This window comes from Mycetomoellerius zeteki, unplaced genomic scaffold (genome assembly GCF_001594055.1).
Source record: "Mycetomoellerius zeteki isolate Tzet28-1 unplaced genomic scaffold, Tzet1.0 scaffold98, whole genome shotgun sequence".
NCBI lineage: Eukaryota > Metazoa > Arthropoda > Insecta > Hymenoptera > Formicidae > Mycetomoellerius > Mycetomoellerius zeteki.
In genome coordinates, this window is record NW_017258021.1 from 2,297,451 (window position 1) to 2,317,737 (window position 20,287).

Below are 20,287 nucleotides of genomic sequence, written 5' to 3' on the forward strand. Positions count from 1 at the left end.
TTCGAATTTTAAAAACATAATAACAGTTCAATAACTATCATCACATAGAAGTGAACAATAAACCGCAAACCAATAGCTAATACGACAATATTTTCATCACCGAAAAGTGATTTTCAGAGAATGTAATTATCTGCAATATTTTATATATGTAGAACTTTCTTTTAATTTAATAATCTCTTTTCTCATCTACCTACTCGCATTTCTGTTTTCGGATGTTTCAACGCAAATCTAACGTATTGATCCGAAGCCAGCAAATTAAATGAAACGGATCAGTTCATTTTCCAATATTCAGCGGGAAAGCAGCCTGCTACAGAGCGCGAGTGTTCCCCATTAAATGGCGTTTCTGTTTTGCCGCGAATTCGATTGTTATATAGTTTTTCTCCTGTTATATGGCGTACGGAGCGAATCCCGAACGTGCTAGCGTCATTGTTGCAACAAACACAACAGCAAACCACTTGAATGTTATTGATTTTCTTGCGTATAATATAAATCATCGTTTAACCAATTTTGCAGCACAAATATATTGTATACTATAATTTCAATTTTCTTATTTCTTTATTTTCAAATTTAAAAGTGGAAGCATTGTTATCCAGTATTTTAAAAAGTACGATCGACGTGAACATTGCGAAACTCACGACTGATTGTGAATGCATGACAATAACGTCTAAGACAAACCTTATATTATTACATTCGATGTAGTATAAATAGACCAGTTTCATCGTGCGAACTTTATATTAGATGGACTCTGTAAGGCATTTCGTACCGACGTACAGGATGCGCTGCATCCTTTTGTGACGCTCTCTCTATTTCTCGCACTGTAACATTCTTTTATTATGCAAATCTATGCTGTCGGTGGAGCGTGGAATGTTCATAGAGGACATATAAGAGGTTTTAATATTAAGCGCCAGAACGCGGGATGGGGCGGACCAACAAATCCCACACTGCTCTCCCTCGTGAGGATTCTCTCCGCATCCTTGCTGGAGGACACAGTGGAGACGGTGGCGGATGGTGGGATGGGTACGCCGCACCGGTGTGGTCTTCGAGGAGTTCGAGGCGAGCTACCGCAGGGGCTCGTTGGTATGCCACCCTTCCCCCCTTTTCTCAACATCTTCCACGCTCCGTGCCGAACATGACAAGACTTCGTAGTAGGCCGTTCGGCGATACAGGATTCATACCGATCGCTTCCGTTCGGGTTCTTCGTGATGCGACGCGAGTGTCTCCCTTCTGCTATCGGCAAGAAAGAATTCCGCGGCCATCTTCCCGTCTCTCCCTTCTATTCATTCGTTCATACACGCATTCGCTGGCGTTCCCATCCGTGTGACTTCCCCGCGCGGAAAAAGTATACACGTAAATTGTGTTCATCACACGCGAGGAAATATGTATCTACTATTGATTTTTTCATTCGACATGCGTATCCATAAGATATTACTCTGAAATTATATTCGAGGCAACATGAATAGCTGTTAACCCTCCGGAGCTGACAGTGAGTTTATTGAACTTTACACGAGAAGAATAGTTTTACTGAAGTATCTAAAAATTTAGCTAAATATAGATCTCAACATCATTTTATTGGACTATCAAAATAATTATCTAAGACGCTCGAGCCAATTTCTACAATGTCAAAATTTTTCATAGCGTTACTTATCATGTTTAAGTTTCCTACATAAGTATTTTGATAGTCCTACAAAGTTATTAGATGTGTATCTAACTAAACTTTTAAATACTTCAGCAAAATTTTTTTTACGCACTCAATTTAAATTTCTTTGTAAAAAAAAACAATTCAATTTTCTTTATGTTCCAACTACAAATTTGAATTATTTTTATTGAAATATTCTTAGTCATAGGCGCCGACTTGTGAAAAATATTGGAGGTAGCACCAAGAAATATTAGGGGGGAACACAACAATATCCACTTTTTTGCGGTGCTACTGATAGAAATAAATCGCTGAAATATTGCCATTGCTTATAAAATTATTGGGAGGGGGGGGGGGGCAAAAAGGGATTTGCCCCCCGGAATCGGCGCCTATGTTCTTAGTACTATTTATTCTTTTTTATTCGAGTTGTATTTCGATTTGTCCGAGTTGTATATTTCCTTGAAATTAATTAGTGTCTTTTAATTCACTTAAATTAAATGGTGCTTACAAATATAGCATCAGTAATTGCGTTAAACTAATTTCTTCATTAATTTTATTACTTCAAATATAATCGCATTTATTTTATTAATTTAAATTTATCTTCTTTATAATTAACTCCTTACTATTAGACAGTGTTAGATATCAAAGAAGCATTAGGGCAATCCAATCTCTCTTGAATTAAATGACATTTTGTTATTTGTAACTTCTACAATATCGAATTGTAAATCAATTCATTTCTGTGGTTAGTGTAAGCAACAAGTAAAGTGTAAACAACACTCATAATAACATGTGTGCACTTAAAGTAAATAATAAACTAAACTTTGAATCGAATGAAAAATATTTTTTATATTAAATTGTGTAACTCTATGTTGTTTTAATTAAATAAACGACATATCGAATAGGAACAATGGCAATCTATAGAAATGATTAAAAATAATTCACATTGTTGATATCATTTGACATTATTTACAGTGCTTGAATGTCTATAGACGTCGTTAAGAAATGGTTAATAGTATCATTAACACTTCTGATTGGCTGTCGCGACAAACGTTGTAAATGAGTTTTACGTGCTGCGACTTATCTATTAGGCGGGCCTTTACAGATTTTGGCGTCAGCTTTGGAGAGTTTAATTTAATTGTACAATTAAAAGATTTGTAATTACAAAGTAACTTTATATTTTCTAAATCCTTCATCGTGTATCAAAATTTTTTTTTTATTAAAAACCTCCGGCTATTTTTTCTGAATTTATAATGTTAAAGAGCGGGTTTAAAAAATTTTCTATTGTACTTTTTTATTGGCTTCCTCTATTGAAATTTGTAAAAGGGCATCAAAGAGTATCATAACAGTTTTTTTTCGTAAAGTCGAATACGTGAGTTGCTCCGATTGTGCTCGATAAACAACTTTTGTTGTACATCACTTGCTTTTTATTTTAACTGGCAATTTTTATTTTCAATAAAACTGACATAGCTCCCATAGTGTTTAATCCGTGCCCAGGAAATACTTGTAACAATAAACGACGCGAATCTTCCAGAAAATGTTTTACTAAAATGCTCGACCATTATGATAACGATCCCTTTACATTATGCGCATCGTGCGAAGCAACACAAAGCTTGCGAAAACGAATCGTCAAAAACGTTTTTACCTAAAACGGTGTGCATTCTCCTAACGTTCTCAAGGGAGCGTATTCGGGGGTAGTAGTGATTTTTTTCACTCGTTCAGCGAAAGTTCCGGTTCTCTCGGCATTTCGGCAAGTCGATATGCGTTTTCATGCGAAAAGAGAGCTCATAAATTCCCCGGGTTAATCCCCACGGTATACGCTCTTGATGTGTTTGTCGGATCTGCAGTCCGACGCCTGGCATCATCGACGTTGCTCACCCACCATTCCTGTCTATCCCGCGCAGCAGTATAACTTCGTTATTGCTGTCTGTATGTAGGAAACTCGGAGCGGCAAGCGTGGAGTCGCTCGTTTTTCTTGCAGTACGCGCATCGGAAAATACGCGCGTCCACGATCGGTGACCGCCACGCTCACAAATCACACCCCCATCCCCATTTTAATGCGCGATGGAATTGGCAATCGGCCATTTCGGTCACGCGTCCATCGCCATCGCTATATTTTCGTTGTTTTCTTATCAAACAATATGTATGTACATATCACTAGCATTCGTCTCCTTTTCTTCGCTTCTTTTCTTCTTCTTTTCTTTCCACCAAGCGCGAATGCATCACCTCGCGTCTTATCCGTCAATCGCCGATGGCAAAAGCGGAAGTTGAAACTGCGAACACCTTTTCTCCTGCTCGAAAGTAAACTTTTCAAGTTTACTCTTTAGACAAGCTTCTCGTATCATGCCTACCTTACGTGGCTTTGATGGCAGTTTATTCCACGTTTTACGAACTTGCGAAAATAAAAATATTGCTTTCCTTGGTTGCGAAGCTGACGCTGCTCTCTTTACGCGACTATGTAAAGAAAACTTCCGCAATATTTTTGCGAAATGTTCTTCAACATTTGAATTTTCAGATTTAGCTAACGTTATTGTTTGTAATTAATTAAACCGCATATACTTTTGATAAGTTATTATGAGGCATTGTAAATAATTCAATATTATTATATAATGTCTGAAAAATAAAAAACGGTCTAAGAATCTGGTACCACAGTTAATGTCACAAATAGGTATCTAACAACTCAATAACACTCTAGTTTGCAGCTAAAAATTATTTTGAATTCGATAAGGTGTTATAGAATTCGATAAATTGTTATAGATCTTGAAATGCTGAAAACGATGTCACAAGTCAAATTTTATCAACATGTCAGACTTTTTAAATAATTAAGATTTAATCTGTCAAAAATGGTTTTTTTTATGAAATTTAAAATTTTTCATAAAGTTCTGAAAATTTTTTCAGAATTTTTTAATACCGTATCTTCTCATGTTGGTAAAAATAAGAAAATGCAGTACTAAAACAGTACAAAGATAGTATACTATATGCAAGTACATATATAGTATATATAGTAATTCAGATTGAATTATTTAAACATTTAAAGATTTAGTTTTGACCGTTACAGCCATATGTAGTGGAAAAAATTATTTGTAATCAGATAAAATCATATGAAATCATAATCTGTGGGACAATATTTCAGCTAGTAGTTACCCTCTCGGTTTATTCAATATAAAAAGCCAAAAACAGAATAATCCGTTCATATATGCGTCACGGTTGCCAGGTCTCCAGATTTCGACTGGAGACTCTAGTTTTCGGGACCAATCTCCAGTTTTCGAGACCATTTTCCAGCAGACGGGAAAAATCTCCAGTTTTTCGGTCTCGTGGGGTATTTATTAATTGCATATTTAAGTTACGTGGAAATTAATAAGAAAGTCTGTGATTATGTTCGAAGTTTGTTATTTTACGAATAATAAAAAAGTTTATAATTCTGTTCGCACTGTATGTAATCTTGTAATTATTGTAATAATAATAAAAAGGTCTCTGTGATTGTATTGACACTTTATGTCGGTCAAATATTAATGACAAAAAGAAAGTCTGTAACAGCGGTCGCAAAACACGAATTAAACCCTGCGCCTTTTTTTTCTCTTTTTTTTAATGAAACAATCGGCAGGTCTCCAGTCGAAATATGAAATCTCCAGCGCATGGACCTTCAGGCCCCAGCTGTACAGTACTCGGGACCTGACAACCGTGAATTACGCGTTGAATTTGGAGATGATAACATACATATAGCGGCACGGCGTGCTACACTCGTCGCTCGGCGCTCATTGTTTACATTGTGCATTGGCGCGGCCTTGGCCCTCGAGCGTCGTAATGGTCTGTTGTACACACGCACTCGTCTTGTCTTGTTATCATTCGCGGGACGACATTCGAGTCGGAAGATGATGGCGCGGCGCGCTCTGTGTATCGTAGTATACTTATTTTCCTACGAGACGAGACATTTATTTTTCTACGGTCGAGAAAATATCAAGGAAAAACGTAATTATTTTAAATAATTAACACTAGCCGGATCGCACGATTACTTAATGATTTCTGTTCATAAATATGTTACGCGATAAAAAGTGACACTGTGGTCTGTGACTAATCATTAATCAATTTGCTTAATCATTTTCTTACGATAAAGTGATAAATTGATTATACTGTGCCGCCTCTTAAATTGTTCGGAAATTTTACATGAATCCTAATATGTTATTCTATCTTTATCGTAAAATAAGGATAAAATAATATAATACACTCGGGTACTTGAATGAAGCCTCTGAATTGCTCTGAATCTGAACGCAGATTACTGCGTGTAGTGCGTGGCTATGTTCAGTAAGTAGGAGCTCACTGCCGACGATTATTTGCAAGCTCATTGAGGTCATTCGGGGTATCGAAGCTTACTAAAGCAGATATTTCGCGCGGTATTATTTGCTTGAGATCGAAATGATAGGGGATGGCAATCGATGGCAATTCTCGTATCGCATTTGAGATTTTTGTGTCGATTTAAATAAATTACTTCACTTGATATAAATAGGATTATTACCAGACTTACTTGAATAATACGCGAACAGTTGCATGGAGTGATTTTAAAATAGCAAGAAAGCACACGATAATGGCATTGATTAACGATACGTGCAGTTTACGATTCGTCTGAGATTTGTGTATTCTAAATAAGTGCGATGCCAAATTTTGATCGTATACTCTCGAACGGACCTGACCAGTCGTTCGCCTAACCGTCGCGCGTCGCGACGCTGCGTCACACTTTCTTCTGACCGTTCGGAGTGAAGTTGCCGTGTCTAGAGTGCGAGTCTGGAGCACGATTGTCAGGTCTTTAGATTTCGACTGGAGACTCTGGAGTCGTGCGACGCTATTTTCACTATTCGTCAGCCATTATTGAAACGTTACATGGATGCAAAAAGAGTCGTGTTCGAATCGAGTAGCGTCGTGAGTAGAATCGTGATACATGTAATCGATAATTAGTCGTGGTTGACCTCGCATTTCAATTTCGTCGACCATGCGACATAAATGTCATACATCAGTCGGTGTGTCGTGTTGCTCGATAAATACAGCCGAGCGAATCGCAGCGTATCGTTCTATCGTTATTTCGTCTGTTTCTTTTTCTTTGTTTACTTTCGTCGTGATCTGTCGCAATATGATAAGCATGGCGTGTATCATTAATATCGAGAGTGACGGGAATGCCGTACCGAGTGACGTGTGATCGTCTTATTCTGATAATTAGTGCGAGTGTTAATTACCAAGTTTCCACGGGTATGTGATTTCGATGGAATCTGAGAGGAGGAGGAGGCTCGGGATGCATCGAGCAACGACGGAGCAACCAGAGGTGAGTAATCTCACTTATACGTTATTTGTGTGTATCACTTGCAGAACAAAATCCTTAATTTCTATGTAATTTTTAATCACTTATTCGGATGATTTATGTTAAAAATAAAACAAATTTTACTCTAAAAATTTTTTAATTCATAGATTTTAAATCATAGATACTTAATTCTTTTGAGTAAATTGCATAATTATTTTATGAAATGATCACTTGAAAAATAAATAAACTTTTTAGATATTAATTATTTTACAAATAAACTTTTTAAATAATTATTTTGAACGCAAATGTAATTTGAATTTTGTATCTATATGTTACAGATCCGTTGTTGCGTATCGTATCGGCGAGTCACAAATAATCTTTTATTTAATTCGAGGTAATGAATCTGTGAATATTACAGATATACGTAATATTTCATAGATTCAATATTCATTCATAAAAAGAGTAAATTGACACGAACAATTCTTACTCGCAATTAAAATATGTATAAATTTATAATGAATTATAATACAAATATAATATGAATTATATTTATGTAAATACTTTGTACTCTTTTTAAAGAATAATTTATAATATTTTTAATACTTTATACACAAAGTACATACATAATAAATTAAGTTATAAGTCGAAAAGCGCGCCCTATACAATCAATGCTGAATCTTGATGCATAATAATATTTTTTTATACATGCCTAATAATAATACTATTATGTATAAATTTTAAAATACATTTTTGCAGTTTTATGAACTTATTGTCAAACTTGAAACGCAATCTTAAAGAAACTGAAATAAATAATTTTAATAATAATAATAATAATTACTTAAAATGCTGATAAAGTTTGTCTTGCAATATCATTTTCAACGAAAACTATAAGAAATGTCTTGTTTATTCAAAATAATACGAAAAAACTTTTATGTATAAATTAGTGTAATTTTTACGTAAAATCAATAATATTTCACTCTAATTTTAACGGTGGATGTAATCGAGTATTGAATATATGACGTCTGTTTCGGCAAGCTGCATTCTTACAGAAAAAGATACTGAGATAAGCAATTTAGTGAAAGCCACGGAAAGCTTTCTGTTACACTTATATTAGCTGCGCATGCTTTGCTGAGCGAGACACGGTTAGCTTCTGTCTCTTATGGACCAAATTGATTAGGAGCTTTAACATTTATGACCGTTTGACTACGAAACATATAAAAAGTTTCGAACGATTCGATTTTCGACAAAAGTGGAACACCATTATCGAAGAAGGAGTACGAAACGAAAAAAGCAAGGGTACAAAGAAGGTTCCATCTCGCTTTAGCGTCGTCGCCCGATTACCGTTTCCCCGCTATAAGCATATTTCCCTTGAGTTTCGAGATATTGCTGAACTTCTTACCCCGCGGATTCAAGGGGATTGAAGTAGTAATGCAAACGGCCCGCCGGTGTTCGCTCGGAATTGTTTGTCGGCTACGTCGAATGCGGCTTGTGTTTGCCTTCAGCCGGAAACTTTTTCGCGAATCCTCTCTCCTTTTCTCTTGCGTGTTTGGACCTGAAAAATCCATAGCCAAAAGCGCATCGTTCGGTTTTAACCTCGGTTTTAACCCTGTCTCCTTAGTGAAACAAGTACGAATACTGTTAACCTTAGTAGCATATGTTGGTTTTATATACGTTTCTTAAACGTTTGTAAAACATTAGATATATTTAAAAACGTATATAAAACGTATATGAACCAATAAGTGCTATCTGGGTAAGTTATTTGCCCCGATTCACAACGATTCGTCTTCGTTATTTATTTGAATATATTTTTTAAGTTATATATTTCAAGTAGAAAAGATAAAGCAAAATAATATTTAACCTATACTTATAAAACATTTTTAATCTGGCCAATTTATGTAGAATTGTTTGATCTAAAATGTAATTTATTTTTTTACTAGTATTTTAATTAAAAACTTTTTTCTTTGGTATTTGATGACTTCTTCTGTTAACAATAGTAACAAGAGGAACCCCAGAAATGTTCATTGAATTTTTTGATGCTAATTTTTTAGTGATTCTTGAGACTAAAAAAATATACGTGTCGCTGCATTTATCAACATATGGCTTCGTTTCCGAATTATAAATTTCTGAAAATCATCAAAAAAATTAGTATTGAAAAACTCGATAAATTTCTGGGAGTCTTAACTTAAAACTTAACTTTTTTAGTTGTATCACTTTTAAAGTAAGGAAATGATTATATATACGTGAAGTATATAAACATATGTATACAGCACTGTAGACATATGTTACCAAACGTATACGCTATCGATATTTTGCGCCATGCAAATATTTGCTCACCAAACGATACATTTCTCATTGAAAATATGAACTATCGTCGAGCTATACGTTATTGTGTGATTCTTAATTGACGATGTCATCGCAGCTCACACTAGGTATATATATTCGAATCGTATTCGATCATCATTGCCCACACAATATCCGCGTATACGCTAAATCTTGTTGAACAATAGCTTCTGGACAGTCCTGATTTATATTTTCTCTATATGAACAAGTATTTTATATCGGAACGTTCGGCAACGTTCGTGGCTTCGTAGTTTTACTTGTAGTTTTTACAATCGTGAATAACAGTAATAATGGCGTATTGCCAGCAGCGACCTTTTTATAATAAGTCATTCATAAGTTTCACCATTGCTTACCTTCAACGCTTTATCTTCGGTACTTTCAACGCAATTTTTATAATATAATTTCATTGATCTTGCTGGGATTGAAAATCTTATTACCATTTTGTTTCCTGTATCTTTAATATTTAAATAATTGTCGATGAGAAAAGATAACACGCGACTCCGCATACTTACTTATAATTTTCAACTGATAGACGTGCATTGTTTATTTAGTCACGGATGCACATGGGACGTGTACGTCACGATATGCCGTTTATAGCCATGTCCCTGTGGCCATGGACCATTCGAAGGTACCGTAACGACCGTCCGGGATTAATTTATGACGGTGTTACACGATACCACCGGACTATTAGTGCGAAGCTCGTCGAAATGAGTCCTGCTGGGATTAATTTCGTACTGTTAAGTACGCCTTGTGGCGAATATTGAGTCTATCAATCGAGTTAATTAACTGTAACGGAAAAATGTAAGAAAGAAATATGCGAATGATAGCCGTGACAGGTTATTTAGCTAATTAAATAACAATTCAGGCTTAACTAAATTTTTGCGATACAAGAAATAAAAAGAACGAAAGGAAGAAATGGTACACATTATTTGTAACGCTGTTACTTTGTTATAATAATGATTTGGTGTCTTGGTGGTGACGTTGCGATTTTTTATGGCGGTAACAGTAACACCAGAGTTGGAAAAATCAATCGTTACTTGTAATCGTTACTTGGGGGGGCAACCAGAACTCTCAAAAAAATACCGGATTTCCGAAAAAATTTTTTCAAAAAAAAATTTTTGAAGAAATTTTTTCGGAAATCCGGTATTTTTTTGAGAGTTCTGATTGTCCCCCAAAGAGTTTTATCGATTGTCCTATGGATCAAAGTGCAAAAATGAACGATAAAGAAGTTATAGCTCTTCAAAGTTTTGGAATCGTGAACTTGATCCCCTCCCCTGAAACTTCAAATGGTGTTTTCACCGCTTTAATCGACGGAACTCTTTCTAAAATTGATAGAGAACTCTAGAACTTTTCGGGGGGCAACCAGAGCTTTGCTTATTTTTTCAAAATTTTGAAATTAAGGGCCCAGCTTCACAGAGGTCATTAAAATAATATTGAAAATTGCGGTTCATGGATTGTGTATCGTTATCTTTCTTGCTCCTACACAAAATAACATGTTGCTTTGTAAAATTTACTCTAGCCCAGCATCATACATGTGTGCAGTATGTAAATTGCATGTGTTTAACATAATATGAGATGTACATCACGTTTCATATTTACAATAGAATTACTCTATTCCAGTGAGATATGCGCGTTGCGTTTAATCAAGTACAATCTTACGTTTAATCAATAATAATCTTGGTGCATAATTCTAGGCACGCAAGAGGATATGACTCTGATTTTATTTATATAAAAAGTATATAAAAATATTCACTTTATCATGAAGTTATGCATGTCTCTCTTTCCGTTCTTTAATTAAAATTAAATTTTTATAAGTGATCACTGTGCTCATAATAGAGTTTAAGTCAAACCGTTTAATTTGATATTAATTTGTTAAGTCTATCTCCTTTGTGAGATAAAAAGTATGATAAGATATATACATATGTATACTCAGTATACATACATCAAATATACATTTTAGATTATACATATATGTTATGTGTTTACAGTATATACCTTTCTATTTGATATATTTTGTCAAGATAAAGGGATCCGTCCTTAAACTGTTTCAATGTCTTTCTGAGAATACGTAAGGGACAGATTTGCATACTTTTCGTGTGGCTTGGATTTTAAAACAATTTTGTATGTTTTTCTGCTTCAATCTCGAACAATGATTCGTAAAACGTTCTAATCGTTTCAACTTTATATCAACTATCAACATTTTGATAATATATCTGATAGATACAATGGTTTTGGAGGAAAAAAAAGCTTATTATCTTCGTCACAACACTGTCTTAAATCTTTGAAATAGTTTCATATAACTTGTTAATATTATTTATTTTACAATAACAATATTTGCTCTGTGTAGTAATAATCTACGCGCATCAATAATTTGCGTAATACATAGTGTTTAGATATAGAGCAGCTACAGGTAATTAACTACATAGGAACATGTATAGTTCAATAACACACCGACGTATTAGATTAAAGTAGATACTGTTATTTGAATACTGTTTCATATATTATACTTTTCTCCCTAAGTACTTTCTTATCTTATGATGTAATATAATTTTCTGACTCTCTTTATCATAGAACAGAAAACTTCTTTTTGTAATTCCGAGAGTTGCACACCCAAGTATTCTAATGCACTCTCAAATATTCGTTCCATGAAAGTTCATGTTGACGATCTTAGCATAAATTCATGAACGGAGAACAGCGGAAAATAAAAGGATTTGATTTGCTTTTATACTAGACGTGCAAGACTTGTTTCTTGTAGCAAGTAGAATTATTGTTTTGCTAAAGTTACCTTGACAGGGCTCTCTTAATTAACCTGACAAAGAAGAGTAACTTACAGAGAAGAGAAGGTCAAGATTAAGGAAAATCCATTCGTGCAACAAAGACGTGCGACATTCGTAGACAATCTGTATTGAATATATTTAGCATATTGTGTCGAGTATATACAGGCTGTTTGGAAAGTAATGAAAAATCTTTCGCATAGGGGTAGAATGAACTAAACTGAGAAGAAAAGTCCTGTATTATTTTACAATTTTCGCAATAGTTAACAAGATATTAATTACTAACAATTATCGAAAATTGGTCTTCAATAATTTTTTACCCAAATACCATCAACTTTACGGAAAAACTGAAAGAGACAAAAAAACGATAGTACTAGGTGTGCAATTTTCACTAAAGTATAATCTAGATATGTACTTCCAAAAAGATACCTATAGGTATTTTTTTGGAAGTATCTAGTTACTTAGGTACTTTAGCTGGAATTGCATAATATGACATTCTCAGGACATAGAAACGTCTTCTTGTGTCTTTTGGAGATCAATGCTGTATAAATTGTAAGCAAACTTAATTATAAGAATTTTCTTACAATGTTTCTAGGGTGTCTCTGATATTACTGTTTATGATAACATGAATTACTAGTGCAATATACAATTCTACATTTCTTCGAACGTCTGCGTAGGCGACTGTGAGAATATTCGGAGAAATTTATGGTTCCTCTCACTTTATTATTCTGTACCGAAGCGGATAATGTGTCCTAATGAATTTTAACACGCTAGATAAGTCGTGAAGTGTGATAAGCTTGCGAGTTGACGTCTTGCAAATTTATAGATCATTACGCAGAAATATAGCGGCACACCGAAGTTCCTATCTCTCTTTCTGCCTCACTATCCTCCGAGTTCCTCTTTAATCAGCGTCCCCGATTTGCTTCCACGGAAAACTTCACTTTGTATAATTATACACAATGAAATATAGATTGCATAATGTCACGTTGTCGGCTGCATATCATTAATTAAATCGTCATTTTAAAGATATTATATTCTCTTTCTATTATTAACACTTCATAACAAGTATACGCGCGTGACGAATGTAGGACAGATTGCTCTCATTTCGCAATAACAATTAAATATATACAACTATATATATTATATATACATATGTATATAAATATGTAAGTAGCTTTTGTAAATTCTTTGGGTCACGATCGTTTCTCGCAACGGTTTATCAGATTAATTTCTCGTTATTCCCCATACAAATCAATTATCCAATCATTCGACAGTTCGTATTCTTTCTTTTTGAGAACAAAATTACCGAGGCGGAACACATCAGGGAAACACGCGCCCGGATATGTCCGTAATCAAGTTCAGATAATCGGCCGCAATAAGTAAAACCATTTATAGCCAAACGGACAAAAAGTCTCATAGCTCTAAAAATCCACGTGCCTTACGCTAAAGTGTTATCAATTGATTTCATCGAGCGATTGCTTAATTGCTCGTCGATTGTTTCGTAATTGACGGCCTGACAAATTGGCTCTGCAGGATAAACGATCGGTGATAAATTAGTCGACGTGGCCTCGATATGCGATCGATGTTTCGAAATAATCCTTGTAATGTTACGGCAGCGACGTGCGTTTTAATCCATCGCACGCGGACACATATCACCCCCATTTACAATCGAAAATATCCCTTTTTGCCACAAATGATGGGCAAGTTAACGATGCGATCGCGCTTCGTTAATTTGTCCAATTTTTTTCGTTGTCGTGTTGTTAAAGAAAATAGAATTATACAGAATTTACAAAGCTAAGTATAGTACGTGCCTTTGCTCAAAGGATGACGTAATTCGTTGATTCACAACGTTTCCTGGTACCTTTTCATCTTGTTCTTCATCTGTTATTTCATTGAAAGAGTATATGTTTGAAAATATTAAAAGCTATATAGAGAATATTAAAAGCTATATAGTAATACATGCTAATCCGTTAGTACATTCGCATCTTCATTGCTTTTCCTCTCAGTCAACATCATTAGACACCAAATGAAATATAAGAACATCAGCACATTATTATATAGAGCGCTCGTTTACACGGCGAAGATCTAATAACAACACATATCTATTTGCTTTCACTGTTTTACAGCAATATCGCAGTCTCATCATTTAATCTTATTGATTGCTTTCTGTACAAATTACACTCATTAAAAATAAAACGAAGAGATGATGAGGCACACTATGCAGCACATTGATCTTTCTCGTTGAATCTCGCGGATTAAAGTCAGTAATTATCCTTATTCCATCAATTTTCACCTTTCCTCGCCGGAACGTCTTCATTAACGTCGTAGTTTCATTTCATTAAATTACGTAATTATACTCATCGACGCTTTCGAATGTATTATCGATCACGAATTAACAATCCCTGACTAGCGATGACCTGCAAGATGGATAACGTCTTAAAAAGAGAGTTCGAAATGTTTCGTGGGTTAAAGAGGTAAGAGAAATTATCCAAATGTCTTTTCAGCGACGGACGTGAACAAATGAGAGAGTTGCAGATCCAAAGTTCTCCCTTCGGTAAGAATTTTTCGCGGGTGACGTGCTTTGGTGACGGGGAGGAGAGAATCGAAAAAGGTGAGCTTCACGAGAGAAAGGACGGCCGTGGGATCGAACCCTCTGGGGAACGAGAAGACGAATGGAAGCGGGCCGGTAAGAAATCGTGTAAGAAGCGCGACCTTCCCTCGACACTGCCTTCCCTTCATTCTCTCGCTCCATGACACGGGAACTCGGCGACCTCACTATCGTTGTCTGCTCGGACGACGTCGCGACGTCTACATCGCGAGGACAGCCGGAATCGAGAGATCGGCGGGCTTTAAACATCGAGCACGGTTATATTTAGAAAAGGGAAAGATCTCTCTTTTTCGTCTCGCAATACCCTCGTTTTCGCTACTCATTTTTTTTCTTTAGAAATGTTTTACAAATAAATCTCTATATACGTATAACTAATGTTGATAAAATAGCCTATAAAAGGCTAAAAAAAATACTATATACTGGAACTATATATGTATACTAGAATTATCTGAACGATAATGAAGTCTATATGAAGACGGAGGTCATTGGACTGCTCCACTTCTCGCATCATCTAACGCAAGCAAAAAAAAATCGGCTTATAGTCGAATACTAATTGCAGATATTTTTAAGATCACAAAAACAAGTTTTTATTACTACTGATAAAGACTGTGCAGTCGAAACGTTTGGTATTTATGGAATTGTTCAAATATATAAAGATTATTCTAAATAATATTTTATTTTAAACAGCTTATGACATTGCTCGCTATTGGCTGTTGACCTCTCCTCTAATTATTTTTGTATTATACGAGCTAGTCATATTACCATTATTATTATTAAATCAGTATAATGAAGGTACTTCTATCAGTTGTTATAAGCTCTATTAAAAGCTCCAAAAAGGGAAATATATACAACACAGATTCTGGCTATAGTTGGAATTAATTATGTTTATTTGTCTAACTATAACGTTACATAATGGTCAAATGTAATGAATAACATTAATGTAAAATACATTACATAATTTGGTGACAAATATAGTCTATAAGTAGTATATAATAACTACATAAATTTAATTTTACGTCAACTACTACGTTAATTACTATCTTATAATTTTCAAAATTGTCAAAAATTTCATTTATAGCAAATTAAATCGAATACTGTATCAAATATATTTCTTTTTACAAATATCAGACGTCCACGATAAATTACGTGGATACAGTCATGCAATTGATTTATTGCTCGACCTCAATTATTTCTATCGACGTAATATTTTCTCACAATCTCACCAATATCCAATATGTCTGTTATATATTTTTTTAAATACAAATCATATTTTTCATGTATAAAATACCATTCATAAATGCTATTATTTATATGTTTTATAGAATCAATTCCATTTCTTGCTCCAAGTCGTATTATAATATTGTTTTCTACATCACGAATACCTGGTATTTTTTTTGGAAATTTTTAATCGAAACACATTTTAATCAAGAAACTGGTCCTTCTGTTTTTATCTTTTACACATTGCTCATAGCAGAAAGCTAAAAACGTCTTTATATCGATCGTGACGTGCAGCCCGTCGTTCGGAGGTTGCTATCCGAACTGGAAAATTAAAAGTCACGCGCAACGCTCTACTATTTGACGCGTAGCTAGTTATATTTCACTTCGATCTGTTCATCGAACGACATATCTTCTCTTTTTGCTGTTCCTCCGTTGAACATTTGGCTCCGTTTCGCCGATCATTCCACGGTAGCCGAGTATACGGAATGAATTGTTCCACGGAACAATGTGCTTTCCCTTTCCTGCGCCTGTCCGTTCGACCGGCAAATTAAAAACTGCGTACTGAGCGAATTTTCAGTTTCGCATCGTTTTAAAGCGATTCATTTATCAGACTGGACCGTCTTGCAGCGCGAAAATTTCCGAATTTGCTACAACAAACACCGATTAGAATGCTTTGCGTTTCGATGTACCGCGTCGTTAGTCAGATCGCACCACAGTAATCCGACTGTTCCTGCGGTGGTGTGTAAAGAATTAAAAGCGCTCTACAACGTGTCGCAGACCATTAAGCCCGTCCCGTTTAATTTAGCATTCGGGCGTGGACATTGCGCGAAGCGAATAAAAACGACGAGCGATCCCCGAAGAATCGCGATGAGTTTTATCGCGGGATTATTTTAGTGGCGGTATGCTAACAGCCGGGGAACAAATGCGTGACTACAGCAACAAGTGCACAATAAGGTAATCGACTGTAGTAAGGAGAAATTACGGTCCATTACACGCTTGCGTCTCAAATGTTGCAAGAATTTTTAAGTTCGCTTCGTACGCCACTTCGTTTACCGCGGGCGATGTAGCGTACAAGCGCAACTGCACGTTGCAATTTCCTATAAGATTATTAAGCGTACTAAGAGATATTTGCGACATTGCTGTAAATAATGTATTTAAGATGCATTTATTTATTTATCGACGCTCCCAACTCTTAGAATCTCGATGCAGCACAAAACGTACCAATATTGTGTGTGCACTTTCGACGTTTAAAGGTTTATTAAAAATCTAAAAGAGCAAGGAAATGAGAGGAATTAATAAAAAAAAAAAATATATATATGTGAAGCAAATTAATACTCATGAATCGGTTTATGCTCGAAATGTTCCATTTGAAATCTCAAAAATGAAGCTAGGCATATTTTAAATTGTTTATTTCGTTAAAGATTTATTTAATATTAAATTATTACATTTAAAAAAATAGCTGTTCTTCTCATAAAATGCTAAAAATTGTTCCTACGGGAGATTTGATGGGAGACATAAATGTGTGCGTGCGTGCGTGCGTGCGTGCGTGTGTATGGTGGTGAAATTGATATTAAATCCATAATCTTTATTCATTTTATTAATAAAATAATTTTATATAGAAATCACTAATTTTTTATCTTCAATTTATATAAAACTAACGTAGGAACTTTTGATCTCCTTATGAAATTTTTTAAGTAAGAATCATAGAGACTTTTTTCAAACTTTTAATTCTTTTGCGTTTCACAAAATCATTCCATTTATACACCGTTTTTCGGAAACTAACGAAATTTTTGCGACGACTTAAAATATTCACGGGTATACGAACCGGGGATCTATGCAATTATCGTAAAAAACAATTGCTGCCCTCTGATTTCGAAAGTCCGTATCGGGTCCTTCGAACGGCATCGTTAACGGCGCCATTCTTGAAAAGAGCCGACTACAATAGTCCGCGTAACGAAGTACTTTCTTTTCTAAACAACTCTTCTACGACGAATCAGGTGGCGTGAGTCCTACACGGGCTGCTTTTATCGTCGTACTAACCTCGCGAGATAAAGGCTACGTCCTTGAAGAGGCGTAAAAAGAAATGGACGTTCCGTGAGCTTAATGAGATGGCTCGAGGCTCGCCTTTCATCGCGGTTGAGAATAAAATCGTCGGAATGGCGCGTTGATTCCTTGGCGAGTATCCTTTTTCTGTTTCGTTTTACAGAAAGTATTAAGCTGTCACGATTGTTCTATATGTATTCTATATATTCAATCAAGGATTCTTATCGAACATTTAGAGATTTTTGTCAAAATTCTTGTTACAATGAAAAAATAAAATAAAATTGAATTATTAAAAATTAAAATTAGGAAATATCAGCAGAAATTATGAAGAAAATTAATAAATAGAATATTTAACACAATTAATTTTCTTAATAGCATGTTTATATATATATATATATATATATATATCAGGAGACGCGATAGTATCTCCAGCCATGTTCAAAAAAAACTATCTAAATATATAAAACTAAATTTATAAAGGTAAAATTTCGTTTTACTATTTTAAAAGTATAAAGAATGAAGATACCACGTTAATGTGGCTACAACCAAACAGCACGCTCCAATTGTTGTAGAAATCAGACGTGCCAGAATTTGATTGATTCTCGCGGTCAAACTTTGCACCCGTAGATCAATTTTGCTTTTTCCATTACACCTACTATCTAGACACGTGTGTTTGTTGGATCAATCGAAGAATCATTGTTCACTGAACATTTCAATGAATAATACATTTTTTGAGAAAAGAATATAATGATTGAACTTAATGATCGCAATGCCGTAATATAGAAGAATATTTGTCATTTACAGATTTGAAATATAAAACCATTTCCCAGACAGCATACGACGTCCATTGGATGTTCAATGGATGTCATGTGCTGTCTGGATTTATATATGCATTGCGTAAACTCATCAAATATCGTTTCAACTACAGATGCCAGATTAAATTGAGAAAATATTAGCGTCATTTCTCTTTGAACGTAAAAGGATTAACTCTCTGCAGCTGACGGTTTATTGAATCCACTCATTAAATCCTTTTATCAAAAATATCAAATAATTCAATTTTCTTTTATGTTATCTGCAAATTTGGATTATTCTTATTAAAATATATTTAATATTTATTCTTTTTTATAGTTGTGTTGTTTCCTTGAAATTAATTAGTGTTTAATAATTAACATAAATGAAATGAGTCTTACTCAGCATCAACTGTATTATATATTTTGATATCAGTTTCAAAGGGTTAAAAAAAATAGAAATTTGAAGGATAAAAAGATAAAATATCTGGAGTATTCTTATTGTTTTTAAATTGCAATTGAGTCCAAATTTTGCATGCACTCGAGAAATTTAGTAGCGTCAAAGATAAGAATCATTGTTATCGCAAAAAATATTACTTACCTTAGTAGTCGAATTGAAAAAGACATCTGTCCCGAATAGTCGAGAGATTCTAGATTCGAATTCTGGCTGAGGTAATATTTTTTCGCAATAAGTTCTTTACAGTCTTTTGAAATGCTAGTGGTATCATTATTAAATCGACAATCATTTTAATTGATATTATTATTTCAACTTCAGCTTATGATTGTGTTTCAATTCCAACAATAAGCAGTGCGCAGTTTATAGAACTACAGAAAAATGTATTTAAAATTTACATATAAAAATGTCATTAAGTACCAAGATCTAACTTCGACTGTATTGCCCCTTTCCTTACTTTCAAAAATCATCATTCGTGAATGTTGGAATTCGTGACAAGGAATATAGCTATTTTCGTTCTGGCCATTCAAGCGCATTCTGATATCGCGGATCAGAATGAAAATCCCGTTGGAACTCGTCCGCGGGATTACGACTGACGATCAGAGGGGGGGGGGGGGAACTTTAACTGATGCAATTATGTGGGGCCCAGAGGCGTTCCTATTTGGTGCAGTTAGAAATCTCAATATTATCCGCTTCCGCGATTATTAATTTCATGTTATATAATGCCGAAACGATCTCACGGACGCTCGTGACCCTAAGTACAAGCTCTTGAACCATAGATACCGGAATTGTTGTCGGGATTGTTGTCTTGGTCTTAGTAGTGCCGCGAGGTAGTTTGTGACCAGCGAAGCGTCGGTAATACTCGACCTTCGTAGTAAGATCTGCGTATCGGTTGGATGCGACGAAACGTCACAACGATATGCTGTTCCCTATTGTATCATGACGACCAAGGACAAGATAAGGAATCCTCTGGTAATCAACTGAATTAACAGGGAAACCCCGATTTCTTGCTTAAGAACTGTATAAGTTTTTACATCAATTAAGTTTAAATCGCTGTCTCTTTGTGAAGCTAATACTAAAAAGTAGTATATTAGAAAATAGTACCAGAAAAAAATCCAGTCAAACTTGCAAGATTAAAGACTATC